The sequence below is a fragment of the Microcebus murinus genome, chromosome 13, assembly GCF_040939455.1.
Source record: "Microcebus murinus isolate Inina chromosome 13, M.murinus_Inina_mat1.0, whole genome shotgun sequence".
NCBI lineage: Eukaryota > Metazoa > Chordata > Mammalia > Primates > Cheirogaleidae > Microcebus > Microcebus murinus.
This window is the reverse complement of record NC_134116.1, coordinates 1,439,197-1,455,863: the sequence shown is the minus strand read 5'-3', so window position 1 is coordinate 1,455,863 and position 16,667 is coordinate 1,439,197.

Genomic DNA, 16,667 nt, shown 5'->3' with positions numbered 1-16,667 from the left:
ACTCACCCACGGGAGACGGGCAGGCAGCGCGCAGTGCGGATCCGGCTGTGTCCACTCACCCACGGGAGATGGGCAGAGACGGAGCTGTGTGGATCTGGCTATGTCCACTGACACACGGCAGACTGGCAGGCAGGGCGCAGTACGGATCTGGCTGTGTCCACTAACCCACGGCAGGCGGTCAGGAAGGGCGCAGTGCGGATCTGGCTGTTTCCACTCACCCACAGCAGGCGGTAAAGCAGGGCGCAGGGCGTATCTGGCTGTGTCCACTCACCCACGGCAGACGGTCTGGCAGGGCGCAGTGCGGATCTGGCTGTGTCCACTCACCCACGGCAGACGGTCAGGCAGGGCGCAGTGCGGATCTGGCTGTGTCCACTCGCCCACGGGAGACGGGCAGAGAGGGTGCTGTGTGGATATGGCTATGTCCACAGACCCTGGGCAGACGGGCAGGCAGGGCGCAGTGCAGATCTGGCTGTGTCCACTCACCCACGAGAGACGGGCAGGCAAGGCGCAGTGCGGATCTGGCTGTGTCCACTCACTCACGGGACACGGGCAAGCAGGGCGCAGTGTAGATCTGGCTGTGTCCACTCGCCCACGGGAGACGGGCAGGCAGGGCGCAGTGCGGATCTGGCTGTGTCCACATACCCAGGGGAGACGGGCAGGCAAGTCGCAGTGTGGATCTGGCTGTGTCCCCTCACCCACAGGGGACGGGCAGAGAGGGTGCTGTGTGGATATGGCTATGTCCACTGACCCAGCGCAGACGGACAGGCAGGGCGCAGTGCGGATCTGGCTGTGTCCACTCACCCACGGCAGGCGGTCAGGAAGGGCGCAGTGCGGATCTGGCTGTGTCCACTCACCCACGGCAGGCGGTCAGGCAGGGCGCAGTGCGGATCTGGCTGTGTCCACTCACCCACGGCAGGTGGTCAGGCAGGGCGCAGTGTGGATCTGGCTGTGTCCACTCACCCACGGCAGACGGTCAGGCAGGGCTCAGTGCGGATCTGGCTGTGTCCACTCACCCATGGCAGACAGGCAGGCAGGGCGCAGTGCGGATCTGGCTGTGTCCACTCGCACACGGGAGACGGGCAGGCAGGACGCAGTGCGGATCTGGCTGTGTCCACTCGCCCACGGGAGACGGGCAGGCAGGGCGCAGTGCGGATCTGGCTGTGTCCACTCACCCACGGCAGACGGTCAGGCAGGGTGCAGTGCGGATCTGGCTGTGTCCACTCACCCACGGGAGACGGGCAGGCAGCGCGCAGTGCGGATCTGGCTGTGTCCACTCACCCACGGGAGACGGGCAGGCAGGGTGCAGTGCGGATCTGGCTGTGTCCACTCACCCAGGGGAGACGGGCAGGCAAGGCGCAGTGTGGATCTGGCTGTGTCCACTCACCCACGGGAGACGGGCAGGCAGGGTGCAGTGCGGATCTGGCTGTGTCCACTCACCCAGGGGAGACGGGCAGGCAAGGCGCAGTGTGGATCTGGCTGTGTCCACTCACCCACGGGAGACGGGCAGAGAGGTTGCTGTGTGGATATGGCTATGTCCACAGACCCACGGCAGACGGGCAGGCAGGGCGCAGTGCAGATCTGGCTGTGTCCACTCACCCACGGCAGACGGTCAGGCAGGGTGCAGTGCGGATTTGGCTGTGTCCACTCACCCACGGGAGACGGGCAGACAGGGCGCAGTGCGGATCTGGCTGTGTCCACTCACCGACGGGAGACGGGCAGGGAAGGCGCAGTGCGGATCTGGCTGTGTCCACTCACCCACGGCAGACGGGCAGGCAGGGCGCAGTGCGGATCTGGCTGTGTCCACTCACCCACGGGAGATGGGCAGGCAGGGTGCAGTGAGGATCCGGCTGTGTCCACTCACCCACGGGAGATGGGCAGAGACGGTGCTGTGTGGATCTGGCTATGTCCACTTACCCACGGCAGACGGGCAGACAGGGCGCAGTACGGATCTGGCTGTGTCCACTCACCCACGGCAGGCAGTCAGGGAGGACGCAGTGCGGATCTGGCTGTGTCCACTCACCCACGGCAGGCGGTCAGGCAGGGCGCAGTGCGGATCTGGTTGTGTCCACTCACCCACGGCAGACAGTCAGGCAGGGCGCAGTGCGGATCTGGCTGTGTCCACTCACCCACGGCAGACGGGCAGGCAGGGCGCAGTGTGGATCTGGCTGAGTCCACTCACCCACGGCAGATGGTCAGGCAGGGCTCAGTTCGGATCTGGCTGTGTCCACTCACCCACGGCAGACGGGCAGGCAGGGCGCAGTGCGCACCTGGCTGTGTCCACTTGTCCACCGGAGACGGGCAGGCGGGGCGCAGTGCGGATCTGACTGTCTCCACTCACCCACGGCAGGCGGTCAGGCAGGGCGCAGTGTTGATCTGGCTGTGTCCAGTCACCCACGGCAGACGGTCAGGCAGGGCGCAGTGCGGATCTGGCTGTGTCCACTCACCCACGGCAGACAGGCAGGCAGGGCGCAGTGCGGATCTGGCTGTGTCCACTCGCCCACAGGAGACGGGCAGGCAGGGCGCAGTGCGCATCTGGCTGTGTCCACTCGCCCACGGGAGACGGGCAGGCAGGGCGCAGTGCGGATCTGGCTGTGTCCACTCACCCACGGCAGACGGTCAGGCAGGGAGCAGTGCGGATCTGGCTGTGTCCACTCACCCACGGGAGACGGGCAGGCAAGGCGCAGTGCGGATCTGGCTGTGTCCACTCACCCACGGGAGACGGGCAGGCAGCGCAGTGCGGATCCGGCTGTGTCCGCTCACCCACGGGAGATGGGAAGAGACGGTGCTGTGTGGATCTGGCTATGTCCACTGAGCCACGGCAGACGGGCAGGCAGGGCGCAGTACGGATCTGGCTGTGTCCACTCACCCACGGCAGGCGGTCAGGCAGGGCGCAGTGCGAATCTGGCTGTGTCCATTCACCAACGGCAGGCGGTCAGGCAGGGCACAGTGCGGATCTGGTTGTGTCCACTCACCCACGGCAGACAGTCAGGCAGGGCGCAGTGCGGATCTGGCTGTGTCCACTAACCCACGGCAGACGGGCAGGCAGGGCGCAGTGTGGATCTGGCTGTGTCCACTCACCCACGGCAGATGGTCAGTCAGGGCTCAGTTCGGATCTGGCTGTGTCCACTCACCCACGGCAGACGGGCAGGCAGGGCGCAGTGCGGATCTGGCTGTGTCCACTCACCCACGAGAGACGGGCAGGCAGGGCCCAGTGAGGATCTGTCTGTGTCCACTCACAAAGGGGAGACGGGCAGACAGGGCGCAGTGTGGATCTGGCTGTGTCCACTCACCCACGGCAGGTGGTCAGGCAGGGCGCAGTGCTTATCTGGCTGTGTCCACTCACCCACGGCCGGCGGTCAGGCAGGGGGCAGTGCGTATTTGGCTGTATCCACTCACCCACGGCAGACTGTCAGGCAGGGGGCAGTTCGGATCTGGCTGTGTCCACTCACCCACGGCAGGCGGTCAGGAAGGGCGCAGTGCGGATCTGGTTGTGTCCACTCACCCACGGCAGACAGTCAGGCAGGGCGCAGTGCGGATCTGGCTGTGTCCACTCACCCACGGCAGACGGGCAGGCAGGGCGCAGTGTGGATCTGGCTGTGTCCACTCACCCACGGCAGATGGTCAGGCAGGGCTCAGTTCGGATCTGGCTGTGTCCACTCACCCACGGCAGACGGGCAGGCAGGGCGCAGTGAGCACCTGGCTGTGTCCACTTGTCCACCGGAGACGGGCAGGCGGGGCGCAGTGCGGATCTGACTGTCTCCACTCACCCACGGCAGGCGGTCAGGCAGGGCGCAGTTTTGATCTGGCTGTGTCCAGTCACCCACGGCAGACGGTCAGGCAGGGCGCAGTGCGGATCTGGCTGTGTCTACTCACCCACGGCAGACAGGCAGGCAGGGCGCAGTGCGGATCTGGCTGTGTCCACTCGCCCACAGGAGACGGGCAGGCAGGGCGCAGTGCGCATCTGGCTGTGTCCACTCGCCCACGGGAGACGGGCAGGCAGGGCGCAGTGCGGATCTGGCTGTGTCCACTCACCCACGGCAGACGGTCAGGCAGGGAGCAGTGCGGATCTGGCTGTGTCCACTCACCCACGGGAGACGGGCAGGCAAGGCGCAGTGCGGATCTGGCTGTGTCCACTCACCCACGGGAGACGGGCAGGCAGCGCAGTGCGGATCCGGCTGTGTCCGCTCACCCACGGGAGATGGGCAGAGACGGTGCTGTGTGGATCTGGCTATGTCCACTGAGCCACGGCAGACGGGCAGGCAGGGCGCAGTACGGATCTGGCTGTGTCCACTCACCCACGGCAGGCGGTCAGGCAGGGCGCAGTGCGAATCTGGCTGTGTCCATTCACCAACGGCAGGCGGTCAGGCAGGGCACAGTGCGGATCTGGTTGTGTCCACTCACCCACGGCAGACAGTCAGGCAGGGCGCAGTGCGGATCTGGCTGTGTCCACTAACCCACGGCAGACGGGCAGGCAGGGCGCAGTGTGGATCTGGCTGTGTCCACTCACCCACGGCAGATGGTCAGTCAGGGCTCAGTTCGGATCTGGCTGTGTCCACTCACCCACGGCAGACGGGCAGGCAGGGCGCAGTGCGGATCTGGCTGTGTCCACTCACCCACGAGAGACGGGCAGGCAGGGCCCAGTGAGGATCTGTCTGTGTCCACTCACAAAGGGGAGACGGGCAGACAGGGCGCAGTGTGGATCTGGCTGTGTCCACTCACCCACGGCAGGTGGTCAGGCAGGGCGCAGTGCTTATCTGGCTGTGTCCACTCACCCACGGCCGGCGGTCAGGCAGGGGGCAGTGCGTATCTGGCTGTATCCACTCACCCACGGCAGACTGTCAGGCAGGGGGCAGTTCGGATCTGGCTGTGTCCACTCACCCACGGCAGACGGGCAGGCAGGGCGCAGTGTGGATCTGGCTGTGTCCACTCACCCACGGCAGACGGTCAGGCAGGGCGCAGTATGGATCTGGCTGTGTCCACTCACCCACGGCCGGCGGTCAGGCAGGGGGCAGTGCGTATCTGGCTGTATCCACTCACCCACGGCAGACTGTCAGGCAGGGGGCAGTGCGGATCTGGCTGTGTCCACTCACCCACGGCAGACGGGCAGGCAGGGCGCAGTGTGGATCTGGCTGTGTCCACTCACCCACGGCAGACGGTCAGGCAGGGCGCAGTGCGGATCTGGCTGTGTCCACTCACCCACGGCTGACGGTCAGGCAGGGTGCAGTGCGGATATGGCTGTGTCCACTCACCCACGGCAGACGGGCAGGCAGGGCGCAGTGCGGATCTAGCTGTGTCCACTCACTGACGAGAGACGGGCAGGCAAGGCGCAGTGCGGATCTGGCTGTGTCCACTCACGCACGGGAGACGGGCAGGCAGGGCGCAGGGCGGATCTGGCTGTGTCCACTCACCCACGGGAGACGGGCAGGCAGGGTGCAGTGCGGATCTGGCTGTGTCCACTCACCCAGGGGAGACGGGCAGGCAAGGCGCAGTGTGGATCTGGCTGTGTCCACTCACCCACGGGAGACGGGCAGAGAGGGTGCTATGTGGATATGGCTATGTCCACAGACACACGGCAGACGGGCAGGCAGGGCGCAGTGCGGATCTGGCTGTGTCCACTCGCCCACGGGAGACGGGCAGCCAGGGCGCAGTGCGGATCTGGCTGTGTCCACTCACCCACGAGAGACGGGCAGGCAGGGCCCAGTGAGGATCTGGCTGTGTCCACTCACCCAGGGGAGATGGGCAGACAGGGCGCAGTGTGGATCTGGCTGTGTCCAGTCACCCAAGGGAGACGGGAAGAGAGGGTGCTGTGTGTATATGTCTATGTCCACTGACCCACGGCAGTCGGGCAGGCAGGGCGCAGTGCGGATCTGGCTGTGTCCACTCACCCAAGGCAGACGGTCAGGCAGGGTGCAGTGCGGATCTTGCTGTGTACACTCACCCACGGGAGACGGGCAGGCAAGGCGCAGTGCGGATCTGGCTGTGTCCACTCACCCACGGGAGACGGGCAGGCAGCGCGCAGTGCGGATCCGGCTGGGTCCACTCACCCACGGGAGATGGGCAGAGACGGTGCTGTGTGGATCTGGCTATGTCCACTGACGCACGGCAGACTGGCAGGCAGGGCGCAGTACAGATCTGGCTGTGTCCACTCACCCACGGCAGGCGGTCAGGCAGGGCGCAGTGCTTATCTGGCTGTGTCCACTCACCCACGGCAGGCGGTCAGGCAGGGCGCAGTGCGTATCTGGCTGTATCCACTCACCCACGGCAGACCGTCAGGCAGGGCGCAGTGCGGATCTGGCTGTGTCCACTCGCCCACGGGAGACGGTCAGGCAGGGCGCAGTGCGTATCTGGCTGTATCCACTCACCCACGGCAGAAGGGCAGGCAGGGCGCAGTGGGGATCTGGCTATGTCCACTCGCCCACGGGAGACGGTCAGGCAGGGCGCAGTGCGGATCTGGCTGTGTCCACTCGCCCAGGGCAGACGGGCAGGCAGGGCGCAGTGTGGATCTGGCTGTGTCCACTCGCCCACGGCAGACGGTCAGGCAGGGCGCAGTGCGGATCTGGCTGTGTCCACTCGCCCAGGGCAGACGGGCAGGCAGGGCGCAGTGTGGATCCGGCTGTATCCACTCGCCGACGGGAGACGGGCAGGCAGGGCGCAGTGCGGATCTGGCTGTGTCCATTCACCCACGGGAGGCCGACAGGCAGGGCGCAGTGCGGATCTGGCTGTGTCCACTCGCTGACGGGAGACGGGCAGGCAAGGCGCAGTGCGGATCTGGCTGTGTCCACTCACCCACGGGAGACGGGCAGGCAGGGCGCAGTGCGGATCTGGCTGTGTCCACTCACCCACGCGAGACGGGCAGGCAGAGTGCAGTGCGGATCTGGCTGTTTCCACTCACCCAGGGGAGACGGGCAGGCAGGGCGCAGTGCAGATCTGGCTGTGTCCACTCACCCACGGCAGACGGGCAGGCAGGGCGCAGTGCGGATCTGGCTGTGTCCACTCGCCCACGGGAGACGGGCAGGCGGGGCGCAGTGCGGATCTGGCTGTCTCCACTCACCCACGGCAGGCGGTCAGGCAGGGCGCAGTGCGGATCTGGCTGTGTCCAGTCACCCACGGCAGACGGTCACGCAGGGCACAGTGCGGATCTGGCTGTGTCCACTCACCCACGGCAGACGGGCAGGCAGGGCGCAGTGTGGATTTGGCTGTGTCCACTCACCCACGGCAGACGGTCAGGCAGGGCGCATTGCGGATCTCGCTGTGTCCACTCACCCACGGCAGACGGGCAGGCAGGGCGCAGTACGTATCTGGCTCTGTCCACTCGCCCACGGGAGACGGGCAGGCAGGGCGCAGAGCGGATCTGGCTGTGTCCACTCACCCACGGGAGATGGGCAGGCAGGGAGCAGTGAGGATCCGGCTGTGTCCACTCACCCACGAGAGATGGGCAGAGACGGTGCTGTGTGGATCTGGCTATGTCCACTGAGCCACGGCAGACGGGCAGGCAGGGCGCAGTACGGATCTGGCTGTGTCCACTCACCCACGGCAGGCGGTCAGGCAGGGCGCAATGCGGATCTGGTTGTGTCGACTCACCCACGGCAGACAGTCAGGCAGGGCGCAGTGCGGATCTGGCTATGTCCACTCACCCACGGCAGACGGGCAGGCAGGGCGCAGTGTGGATCTGGCTGTGTCCACTCACCCACGGCAGATGGTCAGGCAGGGCTCAGTTCAGATCTGGCTGTGTCCACTCACCCACGGCAGACTGGCAGGCAGGGCGCAGTGCGCACCTGGCTGTGTCCACTCGCCCACGGGAGACGGGCAGGCAGGGCGCAGTACGGATCTGGCTGTGTCCACTCACCCACGAGAGACGGGCAGGCAGGGCCCAGTGAGGATCTGTCTGTGTCCACTCACAAAGGGGAGACGGGCAGACAGGGCGCATTGTGGATCTGGCTGTGTCCACTCACCCACGGGAGACCGGCAGAGAGGGTGCTGTGTGGATATGTCTATGTCCACTGACCCACGGCAGACGGGCAGGCAGGGCGCAGTGCGGATCTGGCTGTGTCCACTCACCCACGGCAGACGGTCAGGCAGGGCGCAGTGCGGATCTGGCTGTGTCCACTCACCCACGGGAGACCGGCAGAGAGGGTGCTGTGTGGATATGTCTAAGTCCACTGACCCACGGCAGACGGGCAGGCAGGGCGCAGTGCGGATCTGGCTGTGTCCACTCACCCACGGCAGACGGTCAGGCAGGGCGCAGTGCGGATCTGGCTGTGTCCACTCACCCACGGGAGACGGGCTGGCAAGGCGCAGTGCGGATCTGGCTGTGTCCACTCACCCACGGGAGACGGGCAGGCAGCGTGCAGTGCGGATGCGGCTGTGTCCACTCACCCACGGGAGATGGGCAGAGACGGTGCTGTGTGGATCTGGCTATGTCCACTGACCCACGGCAGACTGGCAGGCAGGGCGCAGTACGGATCTGGCTGTGTCCACTCACCCACGTGAGACGGGCAGGGAAGGCGCAGTGCGGATCTGGCTGTGTCCATTCACCAACGGCAGGCGGTCAGGCAGGGCACAGTGCGGATCTGGTTGTGTCCACTCACCCACGGCAGACAGTCAGGCAGGGCGCAGTGCGGATCTGGCTGTGTCCACTAACCCACGGCAGACGGGCAGGCAGGGCGCAGTGTGGATCTGGCTGTGTCCACTCACCCACGGCAGATGGTCAGTCAGGGCTCAGTTCGGATCTGGCTGTGTCCACTCACCCACGGCAGACGGGCAGGCAGGGCGCAGTGCGGATCTGGCTGTGTCCACTCACCCACGAGAGACGGGCAGGCAGGGCCCAGTGAGGATCTGTCTGTGTCCACTCACAAAGGGGAGACGGGCAGACAGGGCGCAGTGTGGATCTGGCTGTGTCCACTCACCCACGGCAGGTGGTCAGGCAGGGCGCAGTGCTTATCTGGCTGTGTCCACTCACCCACGGCCGGCGGTCAGGCAGGGGGCAGTGCGTATCTGGCTGTATCCACTCACCCACGGCAGACTGTCAGGCAGGGGGCAGTTCGGATCTGGCTGTGTCCACTCACCCACGGCAGACGGGCAGGCAGGGCGCAGTGTGGATCTGGCTGTGTCCACTCACCCACGGCAGACGGTCAGGCAGGGCGCAGTATGGATCTGGCTGTGTCCACTCACCCACGGCCGGCGGTCAGGCAGGGGGCAGTGCGTATCTGGCTGTATCCACTCACCCACGGCAGACTGTCAGGCAGGGGGCAGTGCGGATCTGGCTGTGTCCACTCACCCACGGCAGACGGGCAGGCAGGGCGCAGTGTGGATCTGGCTGTGTCCACTCACCCACGGCAGACGGTCAGGCAGGGCGCAGTGCGGATCTGGCTGTGTCCACTCACCCACGGCTGACGGTCAGGCAGGGTGCAGTGCGGATATGGCTGTGTCCACTCACCCACGGCAGACGGGCAGGCAGGGCGCAGTGCGGATCTAGCTGTGTCCACTCACTGACGAGAGACGGGCAGGCAAGGCGCAGTGCGGATCTGGCTGTGTCCACTCACGCACGGGAGACGGGCAGGCAGGGCGCAGGGCGGATCTGGCTGTGTCCACTCACCCACGGGAGACGGGCAGGCAGGGTGCAGTGCGGATCTGGCTGTGTCCACTCACCCAGGGGAGACGGGCAGGCAAGGCGCAGTGTGGATCTGGCTGTGTCCACTCACCCACGGGAGACGGGCAGAGAGGGTGCTATGTGGATATGGCTATGTCCACAGACACACGGCAGACGGGCAGGCAGGGCGCAGTGCGGATCTGGCTGTGTCCACTCGCCCACGGGAGACGGGCAGCCAGGGCGCAGTGCGGATCTGGCTGTGTCCACTCACCCACGAGAGACGGGCAGGCAGGGCCCAGTGAGGATCTGGCTGTGTCCACTCACCCAGGGGAGATGGGCAGACAGGGCGCAGTGTGGATCTGGCTGTGTCCAGTCACCCAAGGGAGACGGGAAGAGAGGGTGCTGTGTGTATATGTCTATGTCCACTGACCCACGGCAGTCGGGCAGGCAGGGCGCAGTGCGGATCTGGCTGTGTCCACTCACCCAAGGCAGACGGTCAGGCAGGGTGCAGTGCGGATCTTGCTGTGTACACTCACCCACGGGAGACGGGCAGGCAAGGCGCAGTGCGGATCTGGCTGTGTCCACTCACCCACGGGAGACGGGCAGGCAGCGCGCAGTGCGGATCCGGCTGGGTCCACTCACCCACGGGAGATGGGCAGAGACGGTGCTGTGTGGATCTGGCTATGTCCACTGACGCACGGCAGACTGGCAGGCAGGGCGCAGTACAGATCTGGCTGTGTCCACTCACCCACGGCAGGCGGTCAGGCAGGGCGCAGTGCTTATCTGGCTGTGTCCACTCACCCACGGCAGGCGGTCAGGCAGGGCGCAGTGCGTATCTGGCTGTATCCACTCACCCACGGCAGACCGTCAGGCAGGGCGCAGTGCGGATCTGGCTGTGTCCACTCGCCCACGGGAGACGGTCAGGCAGGGCGCAGTGCGTATCTGGCTGTATCCACTCACCCACTGCAGAAGGGCAGGCAGGGCGCAGTGGGGATCTGGCTATGTCCACTCGCCCACGGGAGACGGTCAGGCAGGGCGCAGTGCGGATCTGGCTGTGTCCACTCGCCCAGGGCAGACGGGCAGGCAGGGCGCAGTGTGGATCTGGCTGTGTCCACTCGCCCACGGCAGACGGTCAGGCAGGGCGCAGTGCGGATCTGGCTGTGTCCACTCGCCCAGGGCAGACGGGCAGGCAGGGCGCAGTGTGGATCCGGCTGTATCCACTCGCCGACGGGAGACGGGCAGGCAGGGCGCAGTGCGGATCTGGCTGTGTCCATTCACCCACGGGAGGCCGACAGGCAGGGCGCAGTGCGGATCTGGCTGTGTCCACTCGCTGACGGGAGACGGGCAGGCAAGGCGCAGTGCGGATCTGGCTGTGTCCACTCACCCACGGGAGACGGGCAGGCAGGGCGCAGTGCGGATCTGGCTGTGTCCACTCACCCACGCGAGACGGGCAGGCAGAGTGCAGTGCGGATCTGGCTGTTTCCACTCACCCAGGGGAGACGGGCAGGCAGGGCGCAGTGCAGATCTGGCTGTGTCCACTCACCCACGGCAGACGGGCAGGCAGGGCGCAGTGCGGATCTGGCTGTGTCCACTCGCCCACGGGAGACGGGCAGGCGGGGCGCAGTGCGGATCTGGCTGTCTCCACTCACCCACGGCAGGCGGTCAGGCAGGGCGCAGTGCGGATCTGGCTGTGTCCAGTCACCCACGGCAGACGGTCACGCAGGGCACAGTGCGGATCTGGCTGTGTCCACTCACCCACGGCAGACGGGCAGGCAGGGCGCAGTGTGGATTTGGCTGTGTCCACTCACCCACGGCAGACGGTCAGGCAGGGCGCATTGCGGATCTCGCTGTGTCCACTCACCCACGGCAGACGGGCAGGCAGGGCGCAGTACGTATCTGGCTCTGTCCACTCGCCCACGGGAGACGGGCAGGCAGGGCGCAGAGCGGATCTGGCTGTGTCCACTCACCCACGGGAGATGGGCAGGCAGGGAGCAGTGAGGATCCGGCTGTGTCCACTCACCCACGAGAGATGGGCAGAGACGGTGCTGTGTGGATCTGGCTATGTCCACTGAGCCACGGCAGACGGGCAGGCAGGGCGCAGTACGGATCTGGCTGTGTCCACTCACCCACGGCAGGCGGTCAGGCAGGGCGCAATGCGGATCTGGTTGTGTCGACTCACCCACGGCAGACAGTCAGGCAGGGCGCAGTGCGGATCTGGCTGTGTCCACTCACCCACGGCAGACTGGCAGGCAGGGCGCAGTGCGCACCTGGCTGTGTCCACTCGCCCACGGGAGACGGGCAGGCAGGGTGCAGTACGGATCTGGCTGTGTCCACTCACCCACGAGAGACGGGCAGGCAGGGCCCAGTGAGGATCTGTCTGTGTCCACTCACAAAGGGGAGACGGGCAGACAGGGCGCATTGTGGATCTGGCTGTGTCCACTCACCCACGGGAGACCGGCAGAGAGGGTGCTGTGTGGATATGTCTATGTCCACTGACCCACGGCAGACGGGCAGGCAGGGCGCAGTGCGGATCTGGCTGTGTCCACTCACCCACGGCAGACGGTCAGGCAGGGCGCAGTGCGGATCTGGCTGTGTCCACTCACCCACGGGAGACCGGCAGAGAGGGTGCTGTGTGGATATGTCTATGTCCACTGACCCACGGCAGACGGGCAGGCAGGGCGCAGTGCGGATCTGGCTGTATCCACTCACCCACGGCAGACGGTCAGGCAGGGCGCAGTGCGGATCTGGCTGTGTCCACTCACCCACGGGAGACGGGCTGGCAAGGCGCAGTGCGGATCTGGCTGTGTCCACTCACCCACGGGAGACGGGCAGGCAGCGTGCAGTGCGGATGCGGCTGTGTCCACTCACCCACGGGAGATGGGCAGAGACGGTGCTGTGTGGATCTGGCTATGTCCACTGACCCACGGCAGACTGGCAGGCAGGGCGCAGTACGGATCTGGCTGTGTCCACTCACCCACGTGAGACGGGCAGGGAAGGCGCAGTGCGGATCTGGCTGTGTCCACTCACCCACGGGAGACGGGCAGGCAGGGCGCAGTGCGTATCTGGCTTTGTCCACTCACCCACGGGAGAGGGGCAGGCAGGGTGCAGTGAGGATCCGGCTGTGTCCACTCACCCACGGGAGATGGGCAGAGACGGTGCTGTGTGGATCTGGCTATGTCCACTGACCCACGGCAGACGGGCAGGCAGGGCGCAGTACGGATCTGGCTGTGTCCACTCACCCACGGCAGGCGGTCAGGCAGGGCGCAGTGCGGATCTGGCTGTGTCCACTCACCCACGGCAGGCGGTCAGGCAGGGCGCAGTGCGGATCTGGTTGTGTCCACTCACCCACGGCAGACAGTCAGGCAGGGCGCAGTGCGGATCTGGCTGTGTCCACTCACCCACGGCAGACGGGCAGGCAGGGCGCAGTGTGGATCTGGCTGTGTCCACTCACCCACGGCAGATGGTCAGGCAAGGCTCAGTTCTGATCTGGCTGTGTCCACTCACCCACGGCAGACGGGCAGGCAGGGCGCAGTGCGCACCTGGCTGTGTCCACTTGCCCACCGGAGACGGGCAGGCGGGGCGCAGTGCGGATCTGGCCGTCTCCACTCACCCACAGCAGGCGGTCAGGCAGGGCGCAGTGTGGATCTGGCTGTGTCCACTCACCCACGGCAGACGGTCAGGCAGGGCGCAGTGCGGATCTGGCTGTGTCCACTCACCCACGGGAGACGGGCAGGCAGGGCGCAGTGCGGATCTGGCTGTGTCCACTCGCCCACGGGAGACTGGCAGGCAGGGCGCAGTGCGGATCTGGCTGTGTCCACTCGCCCACGGGAGACGGGCAGGCAGGGCGCAGTGCGGATCTGGCTGTGTCCACTCTCCCACGGGAGACGGGCAGGCAAGGCGCAGTGCGGATCTGGCTGTATCCACTCACCCACGGGAGACGGGCAGGCAGCGCGCAGTGCGGATCCGGCTGTGTCCACTCACCCACGGGAGATGGGCAGAGACGGAGCTGTGTGGATCTGGCTATGTCCACTGACACACTGCAGACTGGCAGGCAGGGCGCAGTACGGATCTGGCTGTGTCCACTCACCCACGGCAGGCGGTCAGGCAGGGCGCAGTGCGGATCTGGCTGTTTCCACTCATCCACGGCAGGCGGTAAAGCAGGGCGCAGGGCGTATCTGGCTGTGTCCACTCACCCACGGCAGACGGTCTGGCAGGGCGCAGTGCGGATCTGGCTGTGTCCACTCACCCACGGCAGACGGTCAGGCAGGGCGAAGTGCGGATCTGGCTGTGTCCACTCGCCCACGGGAGACGGGCAGAGAGGGTGCTGTGTGGATATGGCTATGTCCACAGACCCTGGGCAGACGGGCAGGCAGGGCGCAGTGCAGATCTGGCTGTGTCCACTCACCCACGAGAGACGGGCAGGCAAGGCGCAGTGCGGATCTGGCTGTGTCCACTCACTCACGGGACTCGGGCAAGCAGGGCGCAGTGTAGATCTGGCTGTGTCCACTCGCCCACGGGAGACGGGCAGGCAGGGCGCAGTGCGGATCTGGCTGTGTCCACTCACCCAGGGGAGACGGGCAGGAAAGTCGCAGTGTGGATCTGGCTGTGTCCCCTCACCCACAGGGGACGGGCAGAGAGGGTGCTGTGTGGATATGGCTATGTCCACTGACCCAAGGCAGACGGACAGGCAGGGCGCAGTGCGGATCTGGCTGTGTCCACTCACCCACGGCAGCCGGTCAGGCAGGGTGCAGTGCGGATCTGGCTGTGTCCACTCACCCACGGGAGACGGGCAGGCGGCGCGCAGTGCGGATCCGGCTGTGTCCACTCACCCACGGGAGATGGGCAGAGACGGTGCTGTGTGGATCTGGCTATGTCCACTGACCCACGGCAGACTGGCAGGCAGGGCGCAGTACGGATCTGTTTGTGTCCACTCACCCACGGCAGGCGGTCAGGCAGGGCGCAGTGCGGATCTGGCTGTGTCAACTCACCCATGGCAGACGGTCAGGCAGGGCACAGTGCAGTTCTGGCTGTGTCCACTCACCCACGGGAGACGGGCAGGCAAGGCGCAGTGCGGATCTGGCTGTGTCCACTCACCCACGGCAGACGGGCAGGCAGGTCTCAGTGCGGATCTGGCTGTGTCCACTCGCTGACGGGAGACGGGCAGGCAAGGCGCAGTGCGGATCTGGCTGTGTCCACTCACCCACGGGAGACGGGCAGGCAGGGCGCAGTGCGGATCTGGCTGTGTCCACTCACCCAGGGGAGACGGGCAGGCAAGGCGCAGTGTGGATCTGGCTGTGTCCACTCACCCACGGGAGACGGGCAGAGAGGGTGCTGTGTGGATATGGCTATGTCCACAGACCCACGGCAGATGGGCAGGCAGGGTGCAGTGCAGATCTGGCTGTGTCCACTCACCCACGGCAGACGGTCAGGCAGGGTGCAGTGCGGATCTGGCTGTGTCCACTCACCCACGGGAGACGGGCAGGCAGGGCGCAGTGCGGATCTGGCTGTGTCCACTCACCGACGGGAGACGGGCAGGGAAGGCGCAGTGCGGATCTGGCTGTGTCCACTCACCCACAGCAGACGGGCAGGCAGGGCGCAGTGCGGATCTGGGTGTGTCCACTCACCCACGGGAGATGGGCAGGCAGGGTGCAGTGAGGATCCGGCTGTGTCCACTCACCCACGGGAGACGGGCAGAGACGGTGCTGTGTGGATCTGGCTATGTCTACTTACCCACGGCAGACGGGCAGACAGGGCGCAGTACGGATCTGGCTGTGTCCACTCACCCACGGCAGGCGGTCAGGGAGGACGCAGTGCGGATCTGGCTGTGTCCACTCACCAACGGCAGGCGGTCAGGCAGGGCGCAGTGCGGATCTGGTTGTGTCCACTCACCCACGGCAGACAGTCAGGCAGGGCGCAGTGCGGATCTGGCTGTGTCCACTCACACACGGCAGACGGGCAGGCAGGGCGCAGTGTGGATCTGGCTGTGTACACTCACCCACGGCAGATGGTCAGGCAGGGCTCAGTAAGGATCTGGCTGTGTCCACTCACCCACGGCAGACGGGCAGGCAGGGCGCAGTGCGCACCTGGCTGTGTCCACTTGTCCACCGGAGACGGGCAGGCGGGGCGCAGTGCGGATCTGACAGTCTCCACTCACCCACGGCAGGCGGTCAGGCAGGGCGCAGTGTTTATCTGGCTGTGTCCAGTCACCCACGGCAGACGGTCAGGCAGGGCGCAGTGCGGATCTGGCTGTGTCCACTCACCCACGGCAGACAGGCAGGCAGGGCGCAGTGCGGATCTGGCTGTGTCCACTCGCCCACAGGAGACGGGCAGGCAGGGCGCAGTGCGCATCTGGCTGTGTCCACTCGCCCACGGGAGACGGGCAGGCAGGGCGCAGTGCGGATCTGGCTGTGTCCACTCACCCACGGCAGACGGTCAGGCAGGGTGCAGTGCGGATCTGGCTGTGTCCACTCACCCACGAGAGACGGGCAGGCAAGGCGCAGTGCGGATCTGGCTGTGTCCACTCACCCACGGGAGACGGGCAGGCAGCGCAGTGCGGATCCGGCTGTGTCCGCTCACCCACGGGAGATGGGCAGAGACGGTGCTGTGTGGATCTGGCTATGTCCACTGAGCCACGGCAGACGGGCAGGCAGGGCGCAGTACGGATCTGGCTGTGTCCACTCACCCACGGCAGGCGGTCAGGCAGGGCGCAGTGCGAATCTGGCTGTGTCCATTCACCAACGGCAGGCGGTCAGGCAGGGCACAGTGCGGATCTGGTTGTGTCCACTCACCCACGGCAGACAGTCAGGCAGGGCGCAGTGCGGATCTGGCTGTGTCCACTAACCCACGGCAGACGGGCAGGCAGGGCGCAGTGTGGATCTGGCTGTGTCCACTCACCCACGGCAGATGGTCAGTCAGGGCTCAGTTCGGATCTGGCTGTGTCCACTCACCCACGGCAGACGGGCAGGCAGGGCGCAGTGCGGATCTGGCTGTGTCCACTCACCCACGAGGGACGGGCAGGCAGGGCCCAGTGAGGATCTGTCTGTGTCCACTCACAAAGGGGAGACGGGCAGACAGGGCG